The 22,319-nt window shown below is 44.8% G+C and overlaps 1 non-coding gene across 1 annotated transcript; it reads left to right on the forward strand.

The window, feature by feature from the left end:
* Positions 1–15,648: 15,648 nt before the first annotated feature.
* trnas-uga (transfer RNA serine (anticodon UGA)) lies at positions 15,649–15,730 on the forward strand. The gene has a single exon. It is a non-coding gene; the product is annotated as a tRNA-Ser (tRNA).
* The last annotated feature ends 6,589 nt before the right edge of the window (positions 15,731–22,319 follow it).

Below are 22,319 nucleotides of genomic sequence, written 5' to 3' on the forward strand. Positions count from 1 at the left end.
CAGCATCTCCTCCTCTGTAATACAGACACTTTTCACGATATCACTGTTTATTTCCAAAGTTCTCTGGCTTCCATATCCTTCTGCACAATCAAAATGCTTGTTTAGTGCCGCCTCCATCTCCTGTGGTTTCGCACATCGGCAGCTTTGCTGATCTTTATATGTCCCAAAACTCTCCTGCGGTACTCTTTTTGTCCATAATGTACGTGTGGAGTACATTTGGATTATCCTTAACCCTATTTGCCAAAACTATCTCATGTCCCCAGTATGGTCTCGTTATGTCCCGCTTAAGTATACTCCTACTGGCTTTAGACTCACTAGACATTGACTTTAAGAGGCTAATGACGATGATGAATCCATTTTCGATTTTTGGGAAAAAAATCCATCTGGTTCGCTGATGTCCTTGAAGGAATTAAACTGCCACCCTCACCTGTCATTGGTTACATGTGACTCCAGCCTAACAATAATGTGTTTGACTCTTAACTGCCCTCTGGGCAATTAGTGATGGGCAATAAATGCAGGTGCAACCAGTGATACCCTCATCCCGTGAATGAATACTGAAAAAACCTCGATGCCTGCTCTCTCTACCTGACATATACTTCCCTATTATCCGTGACTAGAACCTCAATTTCTCCAGTCCTCCAGCATTCCTTCCACCTACCAGCCTTATCCTAAATACAAACAGTGATGTGCCTCTGTGCTCTTGATATCTCATTTTTGAAGGCTTCCCGCTTCTCAGCTGGCCCTTTATCTGCGAATATCTGTTCCAATCCTGTTTGGAAGTTCTTGCTAATATAATCAAAATTGGCCTTCCTCCAATTTAGAACATTATCTTTTAGACCCAGCTCATTCTTTTCCATCACTATTTTAAAACTAATCGAATTAGGATTATTTGTCCAAAAGTGCTTCCGCACTGATACCTCAGTCACCTGCCGTGCCTTATTTCTCAAGCGTAGGTCATGTTTAGCTCGTTCTCTGTGATGGAGAGTATTGGATAAGTAACTGCAACTTTGTAAATGAGAGTGGGGTCAGAAATGCATTCGACTCATTCGATTGAATCTAACAACAATTTGTCTCCTCACCATTTTCACTGAGTGTGACAGACGGATCGACTGCACAAAGCCGAGCTAGTTTCCTGATGCTATCTTATTGAACTCACCTCATTAACTACCCTCCCCAGCCCATGTTGTCCCTTTAATTCAATACCAGCCCGATTATCCCACCCATCATGGCTGGAGGTACTCACCATCGCCCGGATACCCCTGGATATTCCGTTATCCCTGGCACTGGTGCCATTTTTAAAAGCCCAATGTGCACACGGTTGAGCTTTCCCCGTTTGGAACTGCCCTGCACAGTTTACCCCGAGCATGGCAGATAAGGGACAATTACAGCACGGTTTGTCGACAGGGGCACGGAGGAGCTGGTGGATGGGCTAGTACAGCAGGGAACCATTCCCTTCCCAAAGGAGGCCACGCCACCAGACCCACCGAGCATGGTTTGAGCTCACCACCCGGCTCAGTGCAGTATCTGCGGTCTGAAGAAATGTCCAGCAATACAGGACAAGCATCAAAAACCTTCCCTGCTCTGTCAGGATAAGGGTCACCGTATTCTCCCAGATCCCTCACACTCACTATATCTGTTGCAGCAGTGACCCCCGAACAAGGCCCATGCTTCACGACTCTCACTGCTGCATGCAGTACCTTCCCCCGCCTCTCTCTCGTCCCCTCTCTCTCCTCCCACAATTCCCCCAACACTAATAACACTGCATGAATACAGCACTGTGGACTGACTCCCTCCAGGCACCTCACCATATCTCCCCCCACCTACACCAGCACTTACAGCAGAGCCACCCACTCTTACCCTCAGTCCCTCCCCTGCTCCATTGCAGGAGAAACAGCCTGGAATAGGACAGAAATGACCAAGTAGGGTGGTGGAGTGCCTGACATCCATTCCCCAGCACGCCCTTTCACCTGCCATGTGGGAGGTACCCTGGTACGAGCCGGAGAGGACTGGGATGCCGCGTGAGGCGATTCTGAGCCATCCACCTCCCATCAACCAAGTAAGGAGCAATGTTCAGTGAAGGGAAATTCTCACTTTAAACCCACTGTCAGTTCCGTTTCCCCCCAACACAACTTAGAAACCGTGGCCCTGATGCCATCTCCCTTTTGTGTTGAGCTGGTACAAATGGAATCCCCACGGTCATCGTGGGCAGGAGTGTGGGCTCAAAACACACCATCTCCACCACCTCCCAGAAAGAGAGCAAGGTGACTCCCTCCTCCTGTAAACAGCTCAGATACTGAAACTAATCTGTGACATTTACTGCTACTCCTACTTGTCCTGACACATTCAATAATCTGTGCTCATATACATCCAGCACCCTCTGCTCTTGCACCTCCTTTATAACGGTACAGCTTGTTTAATATTGTCTTCCTACCAAAGAGCATCACCTCACACTGTTCTGCTTTGATCGGCATCTGCCATACACCTGAACACTACACCAAAATATAACTTTCCTGTTGGAGTTCCACACCATCCTCAACGAACTTTACAATTCTTCCTGGTTTGATATCTGCAAACATTGAAATTGTCCTACAATCACACTCCGCATGGAAATACTGACACACACCAGACAGAACAACTGAAATATTGACAAGGTTACCATGGAGTGAGAGAAATACTAACACATTCTCCATGTCTGTGTTATTGTCAATGTATAGCGAGTGCCTCTATGTGTCTGTATTCGTGCGTGTATCTGTGTGGGGCGGGTCTGGCAGACTCTTTTGACACATGTTCCTTACCGTGTGTCAGTTTAGCATAGAATGGAATTAATGATCGTGTTAGAAAAGGTTTAACATTGGGGCCACACCATACCCCTTACCTCAAACTGCACTCTGCTTTTTTCCCACTCAAACGTGTCTTCAAGCCTGGACTTCGACTGTGACTCCCGTCCGTCTGATGTTGGGGTAAGGATTTTTGTCATTCCCATGTCAAACTGATCATTTATCGGCTGCTGGGCTGCCGTCCTTGCCGCTGAGTCTGCCCTTGCATTTCCCTGAGAAACGGAATCGTTATTTTTCGTGTGGGCATCATATGTAAACACAGCGATTAATTTAGGCATTAGGACCGCTTCCAAGAGGTCAGAAATCTGATCACGGTGTGTGGTGGGATTTCCGGTGAAGGTCAAGGAGTCCCTATTTTTCCACAGGATTCCAACATCATGTGGGACTCCGAATGTGTATCTGCTCTCGGTTAAATATTCGCTGTCTTTCCCTTAGCCAATTTACATGACAGTTGTGGAGGGAGTGATCCTGCTTTGAATACCTCATGGGTAGTTACTACAGCATACCGAATAAAATTCTGGCCTGTCTCCTTGCTCCTGAATGCTGACCAGTCCACAAAAAAAAACGCCATATTTGGATTCTGAAGTGGTGAATTCTGCAAGTCTTGTCAAGGCAGCACATTTCATTAATTACAGCGATACAATCATGTGGGTCTCCGTCTCCTTCTCTAGTGAGAGGCCTAGCAGCATGAAGGACGTTACATCGTTTTATTACAATGTTAGGCTTCTCCAAGAACACAGTATTGTATCTGAATGTATACGTGCTGCCGACGTATGTGCTGTCTTTTGCTCGGCAAGCAGTAAGGATACTGCATGTGCGATCAGTTTGGTTAAGTCGCCATAGCCGATTATATAGCAACCACAGCTCGCAGGCATTTACGCAATCCTGCCGCTACGAGGTCGGGCTTAGCCGAAAAATAAGTTGCCAGCCTGAATTTTCCCCCATGATCCTGCAACAACACAGATGTCATGCAGCCATGTTTTTCATCTACCCTTTGACAGAAGGCTTGTTTGGATTCGGAATCCCCAGTGTAGGTCTACTTTGAAACGTCTTTTTCAATTCAACTCGGCCGCTGTGATCCATTGCAACGGACCTTGGTCCTGCTACCCTTTTCCATGGGCCATGTCACTTCAGGGCGCCTCAAGATTTGTGTAATGTGGGATAAACGTTCTTCAGTAGGAGCGTATGCCCAAAAAGGATAGCAATTGTTTGCTCATGTGAGGCCTTGGAATTTGCTGACTTACTTGCACTCTGACTTGACCTTCCCTTGGTCTTCCCTTGTTCAGATATTAAGTGACTGAAGAACTTCACCTGTTGTTGCATAAATTTAAGATTTGCGAGACTGGCTTTGTCTCCTTCCCTCGTGCAACGCAAGGGAATCCTTCTCAAATTGTTCCTCTGTCGGTGCTACTATTAGGCAATCGTCTACAGATTGCAGAAGTGCAGACCCAGGGGTTAAAACAAAAGTCTCCAGATTCCTGCATAGAGCCTCATTATATATGGTGGGTGACTCACAGTAACATTGACAAAGTCGTGTGAACTCATAAGATTTCCCTTTGAATGAAAAAGTGAACCAGAATTGACTATCTGGATGCACCATTCCACTAAAGAATGTATTTGCGAAATCCACAGCAGGGAACCATTTACTGTCCGGTGGAAATTGAGCTAATACAGCATAGGGTTTGGGAACATTTGATGCACGCGGGACAACACTGTTATTGACTGCCTGCAGGTCTTGAACAAACCTCCATTCCTCCGGTTCACTTGGAATTTTTGCCTTTTTGATCAGAAAAATGGGAGTTCTCACCGGTGAGTTTATACAGGGGATTATCTCTCTAGCCTTTGGGAAGGACCGAAAGACTGGAGTAACTACGTCCATGGCCTCGGGTTTTAACGGGTATTGTGCTCTGCAAGGACGATACTCCGACTTCGTGGTTTCTCGTATTGGTTCAGAACATCATGTTTGCCTTTTACCCATAATTCAGTAGGGAACGTTATTAATCTTGGGTCTGAGAGGTTTATCTGAGGGAAACGCCAGGCCAGCCTTCTAGGCTCTTCAGGGCTTGAGGGGGTTACCACGACTGTTCTATTGCCTGAGTTAGACAAATTAATTTCTTCCTATATGTCGACACATCTGCATTGAACCACATACCCACATCGTACCAGAACACCCAACATTTCGTTCTTTATGCCTTTAGTCCCCATGGCCCCAAATCCTGCCACCAGTCACTGGACACCTTCGCCAGTGACACGCGAGGAGCATAGCCTTCCACATCAAAAATATAGAGCTTACTTGCCATCGCAGGTACTTTACATAAGTTCACACTGACTGCACATCTGCCATCCCTTCAATAAAATTCGCACAATAACAACTGACTTGGTTTAACCAATCTCCTGAACCAATACTTCTCTTATGGTTCCTCAGGGATATCGTGGTGTATATGTGCTGTGCAGTGCAGCATATTCCCGCAAGAAAAAGCGGTGTTAATAGGATTAACATGTTTACCTGCTTCCAGGGCGAGTGAATTGCTCACTGAACTCATTGCTCTCTGGCTTAATAGCCACTCATAGACATACACCAGGGGTGGTGGGTTGTATTTTACAGTTTACACTTATGAATCTTCCCTTTGAATTACCTGCAAGCCCGTCTGAGTACTGAGCAAATACAACCCAAGTCTCACCATGAGATTCTAAGCCATCAAATGTAAAGAACAGAATTCCACTAACAAAATTGAGAATTAGAATGGATACACATTACTGATTTCACACAATATGGGTGCGGTAAAACTCTCTCATATCACGATGCCTGATGCCTCCATTGAGTTCAGGAACATTCCACTCATCTTTATTGGCGTCAACTCTCTGAACTGTCTTGATTTGAGGAGTGAATATGCTGGCCATGTATCTACCAAAAAGGTAACTGGTGTACCTTCCACACATAACACAGAGGTAGTTGTGGTTCTGTTCGCCGAGCTGGGAATTTGTCTTGCAAACGTTTCGTCCCCTGTCTAGGTGACATTCTCAGTGCTTGGGAGCCTCCTGTGAAGCGCTTCTGTGCTGTTTCCTCTGGCATTTATAGTGGCCTGACTCTGCCGCGTCCGGTTGTCAGTTCGAGCTGTTCGCTGGAGTGGCCGTTATATTGGATCCAGGTCGATGTGTTTGTTGATAGAGTCTGTGGATGAGTGCCATGCCTCTAGGAATTCCCTGGCTGTTCTCTGTTTGGCTTGCCCTATAATGGTAGTGTTGTCCCAGGCGAATTCATGTTGCTTGTCGTCTGTGTGTGTGGCTACTAAGGATAGCTGATTGTGTCGTTTCGTGGCTCGTTGGTGTTCGTGTATACGGATCGTTAACTGTCTTCCTGTTTGTCTGATGTAGTGTTTTCTGCAGTCCTTGCATGGGATTTTGTACACTACATTAGATTTGCTCAAGTTGGGTATCGGGTCCCTTGTTCTGGTGAGTTGTTGTCTGAGCGTGGCTGTTGGTTTGTGTGCTGTTATGAGTCCTAGTGGTCGCAGTAGTCTGGCTGTCAGTTCAGAAATGCTCCTGATGTATGGTAGTGTGGCTAGTCCTTTGGGTTGCGGCATGTCCTCGTTCCGTTGTCTCTCCCTTAGGCATCTGTTGATGAAATTGCGACGGTATCCGTTTTTGGCGAATACCTTGTATAGGTGTTCCACTTCCTCTTTTTGTAGCTCTGGTGTGCTGCAGTGTGTTGTGGCCCTTTTGAATAGTGTCCTGAGGCAACTTCGTTTGTGTGTGTTGGGGTGGTTGCTTTCATAGTTCAGGACTTGGTCTGTGTGTGTGGCTTTTTGTAAACCTTTGTGGTGAAATCTCCGTTCGGTGTTCTCTGTACCATCACGTCTAGGAATAGGAGTTGGTTGTCCTTTTCTTCCTCTCTAGTGAATCGGATTCCTGTGAGTGTGGCGTTGATGATCTGGTGTGTTTTCTCTATTTCTGTGTTTTTAATTGTTACAAAGGTGTCATCCGCGTGTCTGACCCAGAGTTTGGGTTGAAGTTGTGGTAAGACTGTTTGTTCTAACCTTTGCATTACTGCTTCTGCTATGAGTCCAGAGATCGGTGAGCCCATGGGTGTGCCGTTGATTTGTTCGTATATTTGGTTATTGAATATGAAGTGTGTTGTGAGGCACAAGTCCAGTAGTTTAAGTATGCCGTCTTTGTTGATATGTTCAACGTCCTGTTGTCTGTTATGTCTGTCCAGCGGGTTGGCTATTGTTTCTTTGGCTAGTGTTTTGTCGATAGAGGTGAACAGTGCCGTTACATCGAATGAGACCATAGTTTCTTCCTTGTCTATGTGTATATTTCTAATGATGTCCAAGAATTCCTGTGTCGATTGTATAGATTGTCTGGATCCGCTGATCAGGTGTTTCAGTTTCTGCTGTAGTTCTTTGGAAAGTTTGTGTGATGGTGTCCCTGGTAGTGATACTATGGGTCTGAGTGGGATGTCTGGTTTGTGCACTTTGGGTAGTCTATAGAATGTGGAGGTGTTGTTGCTTTCAGGTTTCATTCTTTGTAGGTCAGACCTGGTTATCTGTTCGTTTTTTATAGATTCCTCAGTGTGTTGTTTATCCTCTTGGTGAGCTGTCGGGTGCCGTCAAACTCCCTCTTTTGGTAGGTGTTGGTATCTGCAAGTCGTTGTTGTGCTTTTTGCATGTACTCTGCTTTGTCCAGGATGACCGTCATTCTGCCTTTGTCTGATGGTAGTATAATTATGTTCTTATCGTTTCTTAGTGATTTTAGTGCTTCCCTCTCCTTGGTGTTGAGGTTATGTGTTTGTTTTTTTCTTGTTATCAGCGGTACGATACTTTGTCTCACAGTTTGTTGCGTCTCTTCTGTCAGTGCATTGTTCCTGAGTGTGCATTCTAGTGCTGCTAGGAAGTCTGCTGTCTTGGCATCCCTGTGGTTGTCGTTGAGTCCCTTGGCCAGTATTGTTCTTTCCATGTCTGTGAGCTGTCTGTGGGAGAGGTTTTTAACCCAGGTGTGTGTTGTGGTGTCCTCTTCTTTGTGTGTTAGTTTGGCCATTTTTTTCTTTGAAATGCCGGTTTTTTGCGGTGTGTGGTCCTGTTCTGTCCTATGATGACGGCCTGTTCTATGGTCCGGGTCCATTCCTGATTGGTGGTTTTTGAAATTAACGATTTTTGGCGCGCAATTTATTGTCTGTATTTGTGTAGTCTGTTGTGAGCGTCTGTAATCATTACCTGGATCATCCTGAATCCGTTCTGTCTGGCTGTGTCCCGGACTTGTGGATTGTTGACTGGTGGTCTGTATCTGACACATGGTGGAAGGATTCGATTCTTTTGGCATTCATGCAGGAACCGGAGTTGTTTGTATGTGGCGCTTAGGCGGTTGGCACAGGATTCCCATTTCCTAGCTTGTCTTAGCGTCTCTCGCCCGTAGGTTTCAAAGTTTGGGAGAAGATTTGTAGCTCGGGTGCTCGTTGTTGTGGTTCTGTTCGCCGAGCTGGGAATTTGTCTTGCAAACGTTTCGTCCCCTGTCTAGGTGACATCCTCAGGGCTTGGGAGCCTCCTGTGAAGCGCTTCAGTGCTGTTTCCTCCTGCATTTATAGTGGCCTGTCTCTGTTGCTTCCGCTTCCTCTTTCTCTCCTCCAATGGTGTCCTCAGCATTTGCAACTGAATATTACTAAAACTTCCTTCCTCCAGAAATACACATTCCTTGATTTACATTTTTAACTGCTATACAGAAACTGGGCCATAATTATTTAGCATATATTGTATTTTTTCTTGACCATTCCGAGTTGTCTGTCGACCCTCTTTTTGTTCGCTCTTGCTGGAGCCGATTTTCATGGATATTGGAAAAGTGTTCATTCTCTCTGTCTGTCTCTCTAACTGTCTATCTGCCTATCTCTCTCTCTCTCAGGATACCATAATCTTCTCTTTGCCAATATAACTTGCTTTTACCTCCCGGAGGTCCCTTCTCATTGGGCATGACTGCCTCATTGCCTTGGTTTTCACAAACCAAGAACCCAGGTAACTGGTACAGCTTTGGCGACTCCAACGCTGCCCATGGTGACTCCAAGTCTCAAACCACTGTTCATCTTGCTGTCACTTAAACTCTCTAGAGACGGCAATCCTTTCCCTTGAGTTTTACTCGAATACCGTGCGAGAGTTCACTGGTCCATCTTCCTGGTTCGTATATTCTCTTCGAACAAGTCTCTATGTCAGATTACTTCAGCCACAACTCTGACCCTGACCCGATTTGATTCGGAACGCGACTTTGGGGTGATCCACTTATCCCCACTCCTCTCACTCAAAGGGGCCAATTCAGCGCTCGAGATGAAGTGAAAGACCTTCAAGGCAGTGGCACGTACACCTCCTGGGAATCTTCAAAATCTTACCCAGTCGCAGGAACCCAGAAGAGCCCCCGAGTTTACTGCCGTGGAATTTCAATCGACTCGACGCAAATGCTACCAAGAGCAAAGAAAAAGTTTATTTTTGAAATTTGCAGAATGGACCCGACACATTTGCAAGACGCCTCATAAAATGGAGCCTAACGGTTTTCACATATTCCCTTTATACTATATATCGCCTTGCCTTATCACACCTCAAACCAGGAACCTGGATAAGTCGAGTTCCTTTCCACGCATGGAGTTGTTTTTTTCTAATTCATTGACTGCTGATATTATAGATTATTGGCATTGACAGTCAGCTGTAAATTAGGTTGAACTTTACATTTTTACTGTCTTTTTGCAAAGTTAGGTCCATACTTCTTTGTTTCAACCATGCTTTCACAGATTTCACAAAAAATGATACTTTTCCATTTCAGGGGATCAGGCTGACAGTGACTGATGGAGTGACCATGATAGTGACACAATGAGGGTGAGGTGTCAGTGTGGTAGTGATGCAGACTGTGTGAGTGGATCAGGCCGATAGTTACGCAGTGAAGGGGGTCAGAGTGATGGTGATGCAGTAAGTCTGAGGGATCAGACCAGTAGTGACGCAGTAAGTGTGAGGTGGTCAGGGTGATAGTGAAGCACTTCGTGTGAGGGGTCAGTGTGACAGTGACGCAGTAAGAGTGAGTGGTCAGGCTGATAGTGTACGCAGTAATTGGAAGGAGATCAGGCTGATAGTGATGCAGTAAGTGTTACTGTGTCAGGCTGATCCTGACACATAAAATGGGAGGGTGAAAGTGACGTAGTAAGTGTGATGGGGTCAGGCAGAGTCTGACGCAGTGAGTGTGAGACAGTCAGGGTGATAGTGAGGGAGTAAGTGTGTGCGTTCAGGCTGGTAGTGACACAGTCAGTTGAGAGCGTCAGGCAGATAGTGGCCAATAAAAGTGAGGTGTTCGGGGAATAGTGATGCAGTGAGTGTGAGGTGTCAGGCTGTTAGTGATTCAGTAAGTGTGAGGGGTCAGTCTGATAGTGAAGCAGTAAGTGTGAGGGGGTCAGGCTGATAGTGATGCAGCAAGTGTGGTGGGGTCAGGCTGATAGTGTCACAGTATGTGTGAGGGTTCAGGCTGATAGTGATGCAGTAAGTGTCAGTAAGTCAGAGTGATCCTAATGCAGGAAGTGAGAGGGAACAGGGTGATAGTGATGCAGTGAGTGTGAGGGGGTCAGCGTGATTCTGACAGAGTAAGTGTGAGTGTTCAGGCTGATATTGATGCAGTATGTTGAGGACGTCAGGTTAATACTGGCCAGTAAGTGTTAAGTGACAAGGTGATAGAGATCCAGGAAATGTGAGGAGTCAGACTGATAGACACGGTGAAATTGTGATGGGTCAGGCTGATAGTGATGCGGGAAGTGTGCGAGTGTCAGGCTGATAGTGACGCAGTAAGTGTGTTGGGAGCAGAGTGATAGGAACGCAATAAGTGTGAGCGGCTCTGGATGATAGTGACAGGTCACTATGAGGGGGAGGATGGTGGTGGTCCAGTGAGTGTGAGGTGTCAGGATGACAGTGAAGCAGACTGTTATTGTGATGGTGACATGGCAATGTGATGGGGTCAGGGTAACAGTGACGCAGATGCTTTCAGGAGGTCAGGTTGTAGTGATGCAGTAATTGTGAGGGGTCAGGGTGATACTGACGCAGGGAGTGTGAGATGTCAGTGTGATAGTGACGCAGAACATTTGAGGGGCCAGGCTTATAGTGACGCAGTATGGGCAAGGGGTCAGGGTGACAGTGATGTAGATGCACTCATAGGGCCAGTTGTAGTAAAGCTGTAAGTGTGAGTGTCTCAGGCTGATATTGATGAAGTAAATGCGAGGGGGTAAGGCAGTTAGGGATGTAGTAAGTGTGCAGGAGTTGTGCTCGAAGTGACGCCGTAAATGTGAGTGTTGAAGCTGATAGTAACGCATTAAGTTTGAGGGCATCAGGCTGATCTTGACGCAGTAAGTGTGACGTTGTCAGGATGATAGTTACGCTGTAAGTGTATGGGGGCACAATGCTCTTGACGCAGTAAGAGTGGGGAGTCAGGGTGATAGTGACGCAGTGAGCATGAGTGGGTCAGCCTGATAGTGACGCAGTTTCTGTGAGGGAGTTAGCCTGGTACTGGCACAGTATGTGTGAAATGGTCAGGCTGATATTGATGCAGTTAGTGTGTTGGGGTCAAAGTGATAGTGACGCAATAGGTGTAAGTGGCTCAGGATGATAGTGACACAGTGGGTGTGAGATACCAGTGTGATAGTGACGCAGTAAGTGTAAGGGATCAGGATGACAGTGACACTAAGTGTACGGCCCTCAGTGTGATAGTGCCACAGCAAGTGTGGGTTTGTCAGGGTGTAAATGATGTCGTAAGTGAGAGAGGGGCATTGCGATAGGGTTGCAGTAAGTGTGAGGTGGTCAGGCTGATAGTGACACAGTCAATGTGACCGGGCAGTGTTTTAGTGACAAGATAAGTGTGAGGCGTCAGTCTGATACTGACACAATAAATGTGATGGAGTCAGGCGGATAGTGACACAGTAAGTGTGAGGGGTCAGCCTTATAATGACACAATAAGTGTAAGGATTCAGGGTGATAGTAACATGTGAAGCGTGATGGTGTGATTGAAAGGGACGCAATAAGTGTGTGGCGGTTAGGCTGATGGGGACGCAATAAAATGGCAAAGACTGTGTGAGTGGGTCAGGGTGATAGTGACGCAATAAATGTGAGGAGGTCAGGGTGAGAGTGACGAAGTAAATGAGAGAGGATCAGAGTGAGTGTGACACAGTAAGTCTGAGGGGTCAGACTGATATTGACACAGTAAGTATGAAGGGGTCAGGCTGAGAATGACACAGTCATTGTGAGGGGGGAGAGTTTTATTTATACAGTAAGTGCGAGGCGTCAGACTGAAACTGATACAAAAAGTGTGAGTGGGTCAGGGTGATATTGACGCAATACATCTGAGGGGTCAGGCTGATAGTGACACAGTCAGTGTGATGGGGCAGAGTTTTAGTAACATGGTAAGCGTGAGGCGTCAGTCTGGTACTGACACAAAAAGTGTAATGGAGTCAGGCTGATAGTGACGCAGTAGGTTTTAGAAGTGAGGGTGATATTAACATAGGAAGTGCGAGGGCGTCACTGATAGTGATGCAATATGTGTGTGGCTGTCAGGCTGATACTGACGCAGTAAAAATGAGGATGTCAAGGTGAAACTGGTGCAGTAAGTGTGAGGATGGCAGATGGACAGTGATGCAGTGAGTGTGAGGGGTTCACGCTGATATTGAGGCATGCAAGTGTGAGGGGTTAGGTTGATAGTGACGCTGTGTGCCGGCGGGTCCGGCTGATAACGACGCAGAAAATGTGAGTGTCTCAGTGTGACAGTGACGCATTACATGTGAGAGGGTCAGGGTGATAATGACAGAAAAAGTGTTCGGGGTTCAGGTTGATAGTGATGCTGTAATTATGAGCTTGATCAGCATGATAGTGAGGGGCTTAGGCTAATAGCGACACAGCAATTGTGAGGGGGGTCAGGGTAGTGGTGACGCAAAACGTGTGAGCGGGTCAGGCTAATAGTGATGCAGTACGTGTGAGGTGTCAGGCCAATAGTGACGCAGTAATGGTAAGAGTGTTGGTGTGCTCCTGACGCAGTAAGTGTGAGCCGCTCAGGATGATAGTGATGCAATAAGCGTGAGGTTTCAGGTAGACACCCATGCAGTAAGTGTGACGTGTTCGGGTTGACAGTGACGCAGACACTTTGAGGGTGTCAGTTTGAGAGTGACACAGGAAATGTGGGGGGCAGGTTGAGAGTGACACAGTAAGTGTAAGAGGTCAGGCTGATAATGATATTGGAGTCAGGATAATAGTGGTGCAGTGAGCATGAGTTGTCAGGGTGATAGTGACACACACGGCGTGAGTGGGATAGAGTTATAGTGATGCAGCAAGAATGAGGAGGTCAGAGTGATCGTGTGCAAGGTCTGGCTGAATGTGACGCAAGGAGAGTGAAAGGTTTACTGTGATATGTTCGCACTAAGTTTGCGGGGTCAAGGTGATAGTGATGCTGTAAGTATGAGTGGGTCAGTCTGATAGTGACACAGTACATTTGAAGGGATCAGGCTGGTAGTGATGCAGTAAGCGTGAGGTGGTCAGGCTGATATTGATGCACTAAGTGAGAGAATGTCAAGGTGATGGTGATGCATTAAGTGTGAGCAGGTTAGAGAGAGAGTGACGCTGTTAGTGAGTGGGGTTTGGCTGATAGGGATGCAGTAGGTGCGCATGTGTCAGGGTGTGAGTGATGCACGAAGTATGAGGGTGCCAGAGGGATAGTGATGCATTAAGTATGAGGGGGTCAGAATGATTGTGATGCAGTAATTCTGAGGGGATCAGAGAGAGACCAACGCAGTCAGGCTGTTAGTGACGCTGTCAGTGTGAGTGTTGAAGCTCATAGTGAAGCAGTAGGTGTGAGGTGGTCAGTGTGATTGTGGCGCAGTAAATGTGAGAGGGTCAAGGTGATAGTGACATAGTAAGTTTGAGGAAGCAGTGTTGTAGTGACATGGTAAGTGTGAGACGTCAGTCTGGTACTTACATAATAAGTGTGATGGAGTCAGGCTGATAGTGACACAGTAAGTGTCAGGAGTCAGGGTAATAGTAACATAGGAAGTTTAAGGGCGTGACTGATAGTGACAAAGTAAGTGTTTGGCAGTCAGGCTGATAGTGACACAGTCAAAATTAGGGTCTCGTAGTGAAAGTGGCGCAGTAAATGTGAGGACGCCAGATGGATAGTGATGCAGTAAGTTTGAGGGGTTCACACTGATATTAAGGTGGTAAGTGTGAGGGGTCAGATCTATAGTGATGCAGGAAGTGTCGGCGGGTCAGGCTGATAGTGATGCATTCAAAGACCAAATATCCAAGGCTCACTGTGGTGCTGAATAGCGAGACTTCTCAAGGCTAAGACAAAAACCAATAGTTCTCATCCTGGTCAAAATTCACAATGCTTCATTTTAAAATTGTCCTCTCCTGCTTCTCGATTCACCAATGAGGGAACAAAATTTAATTGCACCACCCGGTTTATCTCTTCAAATATTTTGCAACTCTAAATGAGATTACCTCTCTTGTTTTGAAACTGTTAAAAAAGACCGGATTTGCCCAATTTCAATTCACAGGACTAATGTTCATCCATGATATCAAGGCTAATCGCCATTCGTGGTATTGCTCATATGGCATTAGTATCTTTCCTAAATTGAGGATTATAATTCCTCATACTGTAGTCCAAGTGCGGTCGAACTGAGCCACAATATATTGGAAATAATGCTTTGTTCTCCTGCTCTAAAATCCTTCTGCAGCTTTCACAACAGACTTCTACAACTGCTACTAGACTTCATTGACTTATTAAACAGTTCTCCAAGATGCAATTCCAAAAATCTGTACATCAGACTTTCTACTTCAAACCTTCGATAATAATCTCCACACATTTCCCTCCTGACAAGTGTGATAAAGTCAAATCGTTGCTATTTATTAAATCATGAGGGACATGGATAGGTTGACTCACCAAGGTGTTTTCCTGGTGAGGAAGTCAAAATTTAGAAAACATTGTTTTAAAATTAGTTGGTAAGGATTTAAAAGGGACGTCAGGGGCAACTTTTTCAGTCGTGTCCAGAATGAGCTGCCAGAGAAATTGTTGGAGACTGGTAAAACTGTAACATTTAATGGCATCTGGATGGATATATGAGTAACAAGGTTTAGAGGGTTGTGGGCCAAATGTTGGCAAATGGGACCTATTAATTTAGGATAACTGTCCACCATGGTCAAGTTGGAAAGAAGGGCCACTTTCCATGTTGTATTGTTCAAGGACTTGATGACTCTAGAACAATCGCAAAAACTTTGCAAATAATTCCGTCAAGACGATTTCAAGTTCCAAATCTTCGGTCAATCTTCCTCTCTTGTGCTCACAAGTTCATTACCTGATGTCAGAACTTACGGATTAGTTGCTGGATCCCTTTCTGTAAATTGGTTCTGCATTCTTTCTAATTCCGATTTTTTTTTAACGAATGTAGCTAGTGTTTATGGACTTAGCATCAATATTTCTAATACCATATTTCGATGAATATTAAAACACAACAGCATATCTACTTTGGCACCAGATGACGAGCAATTGAGTCAAAATCGATCGGACGCAGTGAGACAATAATCCTCTCTTCGTGTGGTGTACATCCGTGACTCTATAATTCAATGAAGAATCATTCCCACAACTTCAGCTGTGTCAGGATCTAGTTTTCGGTGAAAGCCTGTCAATCTGCTAAGGTAACGTTCGTCTGGGTCTCTGCAAAGGATTCGGCGAAATCTTTGTGTCTTCTCAATTTGTTCTTCAAACAAATTACGTATTTCATGAATTCAGTTCGTTTACTATGAAAATTCGTAGTGAGGATGCAGCTGTGATGGCCGAGAGGTTAAGGCGTTGGATTTGAAATCCAATGGGGTTTCCCTGCGCAGGTTCGAATCCTGCTCACAGCGTTGTCTCTTTTAAAAGTCATTAATTTCTTTGCAGAATTTGGATTTTGTGGAGCTTGAGCTTTGCATTCAATCGAAAGTAAATTTTTAACTGTGAAGAATCAGAAGTAATTTCAAGATGTCTAATTGAATAAATTATATGTCGAGACACAAAAAGCCATCAACTTCCAACACGAATCAGTTTCCAAACATTTGTCGAACTATCGTGAAATTTGGATGTTTGGGAGGCGGGCGGGGGGCGGGGGGGTGAAATTAAGCAAAACAAGAAGCAATGCAATACATTTACCTGCATGTGATGAGTTTTTTTTAGGATCAGTTGAAAGTCAAGCTGAGAAAGTTCAACCTAATTTACAGCTGACTCTCAAGGCCAATTATCTATTATATTAGCAGTCAATGAATTAGAAAAAAACAACTCCATGTGTGGAAAGGAACTCGCCTGGTCCAGGTTCCTGGCTTGATTTGTGATAAGGCAAGGCGATATCAGCGGAGTAGAATTTTCTGGAAATATGAGAAATGGAATGTTAACAGTCTTCTGCTGTCCACATTCGTAAGAAACTGTGCATTAAGAACTGAAATTGAAAATTAACGATGAAAATCAGACTTAGCCCTCTGTTTGTGGTGTAGCATTGTTCAGAACAATAGGTTGTTGCTGAGACTAAAATTGACCAAAATAATCGATGGGGATCTTATCCACGACCTCCGTTGGAGCAGTTGTTGTGGACAGCTCAGCTTGAAGAACCAAGTGCCAATTATTCATCTTGGCTGTCTGAATTGCTCATTTAGCAGACTCTCAATTTAATGAAAAAACCTTTGCTATCAGTGCTAGATGTTTTCATGTCAGCATGTTCCGATATGAGAGGACACTCCATGGAGTAGATGTGACTTATATTTTGACTCTAACGTCAGAGATGTTGACACATTTCTGCCCCAACACAGCACAACCATTGGTATCAAATCAAACTGAACAAAGGACTAGTTCCCTTAGACATTTCCTTTCTGCAGACTCTGCCAATGGACCGTTCAGGCCCGATGTAGGAATAGGGCGTGGTGACATCTGTTCGCAAGTGAATCACTTCATTCTTGCTCACGATCCATAAACCGTTATTCATTTTGAACTTCTTAGCCATCAGCATGATAAATGTTACATAATGCACAGGTTTGCTTCTCGTAAGAAAGAGCGAAATCTTATTCAATGCAGACGCAAATTGAAGTTGTCTCTGTTCGACCAGAAGACAGATATCGCGAAACAAAGTGAATACAGAAAACAATCAATGTTTTCTGGGACTCAAAAAGATGTCCTGGAAGAACGGAAACATATATTTGGAACTAAAGTCACGCACCACTTCCAGACTAAATATTCTTGAACCGTTATCTTAATTTGATCTTCATGCCCACCATTGCTGCAAAAATTATCTTAACAAATCAGAACTTTGTGTTTTTTGATATTGTCTCCTTCATGTTTCTCTTGATTTTGAAACTAAAACCGAGCAATAGTAATGCACCCTATTTCACTTGCAAAGATCAGAAGAAGATCAATTTATACGAGAACAGAAATAAAGCTACGTCTGTCTTTCAAGAGAAAACACAGTTGCCATTTCGACTCCAAAAAGTCTTCTTCAGAATTCTGCGCAATGAACTCGAAATAGATGACCAAAAACGAAAACAAAAGCCATAATGCCGCGAATACACTACCCACAAGCGCATCAAGTCCTACTCGAACATGTTGTATTACTACTGTCAACATCAGTGGAGAACGGAACAAAGCTCATTCTGCACTTTTCAACCTGTTATGACGTAGATTGTAAAGTCAGAAATAAGATTAGGTAAAAAGCGGGATGAAAGCTGAATATTAGAAGTCTGAAAAAAAGCAAGTGTGTGCTCTGCTTTGAAGAAGGTTGGCAGTGATGAAAATGGAAATTAACTACAGTGACAATTGCAAAATTAATACTCAGAATCGTTGCAACACACAGGGACAAAATTCTTTTTGTTGGGTTTCTGTTCTGCCATTTTATAATCACGATTGCTGTCGGGTTTGGTTTCCATTCCAGGCTTAGGTGACTGCCTGATGGGAGTTTGCACATTCGCCCAATGTCTGTGTGGTAGCACTGGTTTGCTGCCACATTCTGAACATTTGCAGGTTATTTGGATTCGCCATTGAACGCACACGGTTACAGAAACAGTGATGTGGAGAGTGTCTGGATAGGACGTACTTCAGAGGATTTTTGTGAACTTAAATAGACAGATTTGGGTTAGTCTGCTGTTCCCTGGGTGAGCTACATGGACAGAGAGGGGTCAGGGTATTCTTGACAGAGTTGGATTAGTTGCTCTTACCTGTGTCAGTCACGCAGATACAGTAGGGTCAGTCTGCCCTTCCCTGGGCGAATTTCTTTCATAGAGTGGTGATAGTCTGCTCTTCCCTGCCTGAGTGAAACAGAAAGAGCGGGGTCAGTATTCTCTTCCCTCGATAATTTATGTTGACAGTCTGGCTTCTGTCTGCTCTTCTCTGGCGAGTTACATTGGTAAAGTGGGGTTACTGTTCATTCATTGGGTGAGTGCCATAGACAGAATGGGATCAGTCTGCTCTTCCCTGAGTGAATTACATTTATAGAGTGGGGTCGGACGTCTCTTCAGTGAATGACTTATATTGACCGTGTGGGATCAGTCTGCTGAGTTACACTGAGAGTGTGGGGTCAGTCTGCCCTTCCCTCGGTGAGGAACACTGACTGAGGGCGTCAGTTTGCTCTTCCCTCAGTGAGTTACATTGACAGAGTGGCATCAGTCTACTCTTTCCTGTGCGAGTTACATGGACAGGGTGGCGTCAGTCTGCTTTTCAAGGAGTGAGTTATTTGGACAGTGTGAGATCAGTCTGCTTTTCCCTGGGTGAGTTGCATTGACAGAGTGGCGTCAGTCTGCAATTCCTAGTTGTGTTAAAGTGATCGTGTGAGGTCAGAGTGCTCTTCGCTGGTTGAGTCACATAGACAGATTGGGCTTCATCTGCTCTTCCCTGGGAGAGTCATATTAACAGAATGGGGTCAGTCTGCTCCTTTCTAAGTGAGTAATATCACAGAGTGCACACAGTCTGTTCTTCCCTGGGTGAGCTACGTAAAGAGAGTGGTGTCAGTCTGCTCCTCCACGGGCGTGTTACTTTCTCAGAATCGTGAGAGTCTGCTCTTCTCTGTCTGAGTTTAACAGCAAGGATGGTTTCATTACTGTCTTCGCTGGATGATTCACATAGACAGAATGGAATAAGTCTTCTCTTCTCTGAATGAGTTACTTTGACAGAGTGGGGTCAGGCTCGTCTCCCAGCTTGTGTTTCATTGACAGAATCAGATCAGCCTGCTCTTTCCTGGATGAGTGACAGAGACAGAATGGTACAGCCTGCTCTTCTCTGAGTGGTGTCAGTCTGCCATTTGCTGGGTGAGTTACATATGAAGTGTTGGTCAGTCTGCTCTTCCCTGGATGACTAACATTGACAGAGTGGCGTCAGTCTACTCTTCCCTGGGTGAGTTACATTAACAGAGTGCGGTCAGGTCATAACTTCCTCGTTGAGTTACATTGATCGTGTGATGTCAGACTCCTGTCCCCTGGTTGAGTTACATTGACAGAGTGGGGTCCATCTGCTCTTCCCTGGGTGAATTACGTTAGCAGTTTGGGGTCGGTTTGCTTTCCGCAATCCAGGAACTCCATCTCTCGTGGTTTCTTGTCAGTACCTCAATACTAAGGATTTGCGGAGTTAACAAAAGTAACCCTTCCCCTACATCTTTGAGATAATTAGGGATGGGCAGTGAATCTTATCTCATTGAAAGAAAACTATGTCCCAGAAATGCATTTCTAATAATTGCATGTTCTAATTCGACACTGGAAGCGGTCGGGAATAACTTGAGGAGAGGTGCAGGGTAGAATAATTAAAGTCAAATGCACTGATGGCTAGGAGACATGACACAAGATGTGACTGTGGAGCTGATGGTGCAAGGCTCAGTGTCAGTGCTATTTGTTCAGCATTTATTGCTCACTGTTCGCAATGACTCACCCACCACTGCTGTCAATTCACAACAATGAGCCTGTTCATCTTGGTTTGAAAATCCCTGCGTGTGTATTAACGTGGTTAATGGGACGCGGGAGGAGATGAGCACATCCTCTTTATTCTGTCAGTTTAAACAGACGAAAATATCTGTAGGCTGCCAATGCAAGAGGATACTGTCTTTTTCTGTGCCTTTTTAGTGGGGCATGCTCGGCATTGAAACGTTTGTTTTTGCACAAGCAGAGTTTGATTGCCATTCATACTGAGCAACATTAATACAGAAAACGCATTTTCGAATTCCTGTGATCAAGTGGTTCAGGCATTGCACATATGGACGAGAAATCTGGCTCTGAACGTGGCGCCATGGCTTAGCTGGTGAAAGCAGCTTCCATCACACTAGTGCCTGCTCATTGTATTGAAAGCTCGTTATTTCTCGCAAGTATTGTGTTGCTGATCGAGAAACTCAGTGTCCTGTTTGAATTGCTGTGCATTCTGATTTCGCGTTCTGGCTTCATTTTCCTGGTTTAAATCCAGTCGTGTAGGTTGCTCTTTTTAACTATTATTTAACCTGGAGATTCTTCCCGCAGTTTCACAAGCACTTCTGCTTCTCATCCTCTTATTCTCATTCCTTCATTCCCAGTTTTGTGAAATTAAGTGGTGAGGCAGGAGACACTGCAGCGTTCCCGGGAAATGTTGTGGTAATGGCACTGACACCACGACATGATCACCCTCATTCTCTGCTGTCACCATTCATTCGTTGTACACCAACAGTAAATGCATCGTTGTTCTTCTTCAGCTATCATGTAATTACTTTCTTTTACTGATGGATAAGGAATACAACTATAACTTCGAAAGGGTCTTTAGATTTTGAGGAAGAAATGTCTCCTTGCCTCAGGTCGAAGTGACAGACGCATTATCCAGAGAATGTGAGACTACTTCGACCGACTCCAGCCAGACCTCAGAAAGCCTCTCAGCAGTTCGAATCTCAAATTGTCTCTGAATGTCAGGCTTTTCAAGAGCAGAAATGGGAAATGAGGGACATGGAGATCCAGAGAGTCAGAGAATGTGAAAAGGCCCAATAGGATACAAAGACAAATATAGAAAAAACAAAGACACATATTGAGGCAGAAACTGAAAGAAACAATCCTCCATTCGGCATGACTGCTAAATAACAGGAACTAAAGGAAATGTAGCCAATAAAACATAGCCTTCCACCAGCTCAGGAAAATGAAAATAGCATGACAACTGATTAAGTCCTTTTAAGATTGTAAATTCGATGTTTGTAAGCTCAAGAGTGATTTTGATAAATATCCTGATTCGACAGGGAAGATTATCCTTTTCCCAACAGTATAATCTAGAAATCTATAACTAACCTATTTCCTGTCCATCTTAAGAAAAAAACATGTTTATCTCCACAGATGTTGCCATGTGTAGCGGGTTTCTCTATCAATTCTCGTTTTTAGTTCATATTTCCAAAACCTGTACCTTTTTGATTTTTGATAACCTGGCACAAAACCAAGCATTACCAGGTTCGGACCAGTGGTAAGAAATACTGGTACCACGATACATTTGCACAATAAAACATGCATTCCCTGTCCGAGAATAGAACCAACACTATTGCAGTTAGAGTTCCAAATCCTAACTACAAGATTACACGGAATGCAGAAGACACTCCTGCACGAATTCTCATGAAATGGATTTTCCATTTCATTTCTGATCAGTTTCACTGCAGATTGGTTTCTACTCGTCTTCAAGTTTTGCAGAATGGAAAATCCCATTTGGCCCATGGTGCAGTCTGGTTTGAAGACATTCATCTATTCTATTCCCAGTTTCCAGCTTTGATCCATAACCTTATGTGTTCTGATGTTTCCAGTGCAAATGACAGTGAGGTTCTCGCTTTGATCTTAGATGACACAACAATGGGATTGAAGTTTGACATAGTCACAATGTGTTATTACCCACATTGTGTGTCCCACAGAAAGAGACACACAGACAGATTCCCCGAGAGGGGCAGAGTTCTCAGGATTTGACCAGCTCGTTGTGCTTCACTTCAGATGTCCGCTCCAACATGCAAGTTCAACCTCCAAAAGGCAGCTTTTGGTTAAACCAAAGCCAGTTCTACAGAGAATGAGAGACGTTGATCTGAGCTAGAATTTGAATTGGACGAAAGAAACTGTAAATTCGAAAACCCAAACCCTTCCGTTCCTGACAGACAACAGGAATGGACGAGCAAGCTGCATCCTCGTGATTTTAAATGCGAACCGACAATCCCCGAATTCGACATCAGGCGTGTTACCAATTCCGTCACTCACCCAAAGACGAGGTTTGGATGTGACAGTTTGTCTATAGGTAATGTAGTCGTCCACATCAGGGAAACAGCATTCACAAGGTGAAAAATCAGCAAACATAATCACCGTCACTGTTTCACTTGGAATGCCCCACTCTGTGAAACATTTCCCTTCACTGTACTTTCATACTTGAAGTTTTTTACATTCCAGAACCTGAACTAATTCAGCGAGAAACCACTGGTCATTTCGAGCCCGTCATCCGGAATGAGGCGAGTTGAACGTT

This window comes from Chiloscyllium punctatum, chromosome 29, assembly GCF_047496795.1.
Source record: "Chiloscyllium punctatum isolate Juve2018m chromosome 29, sChiPun1.3, whole genome shotgun sequence".
NCBI classification, from domain to species: Eukaryota; Metazoa; Chordata; class Chondrichthyes; order Orectolobiformes; family Hemiscylliidae; genus Chiloscyllium; species Chiloscyllium punctatum.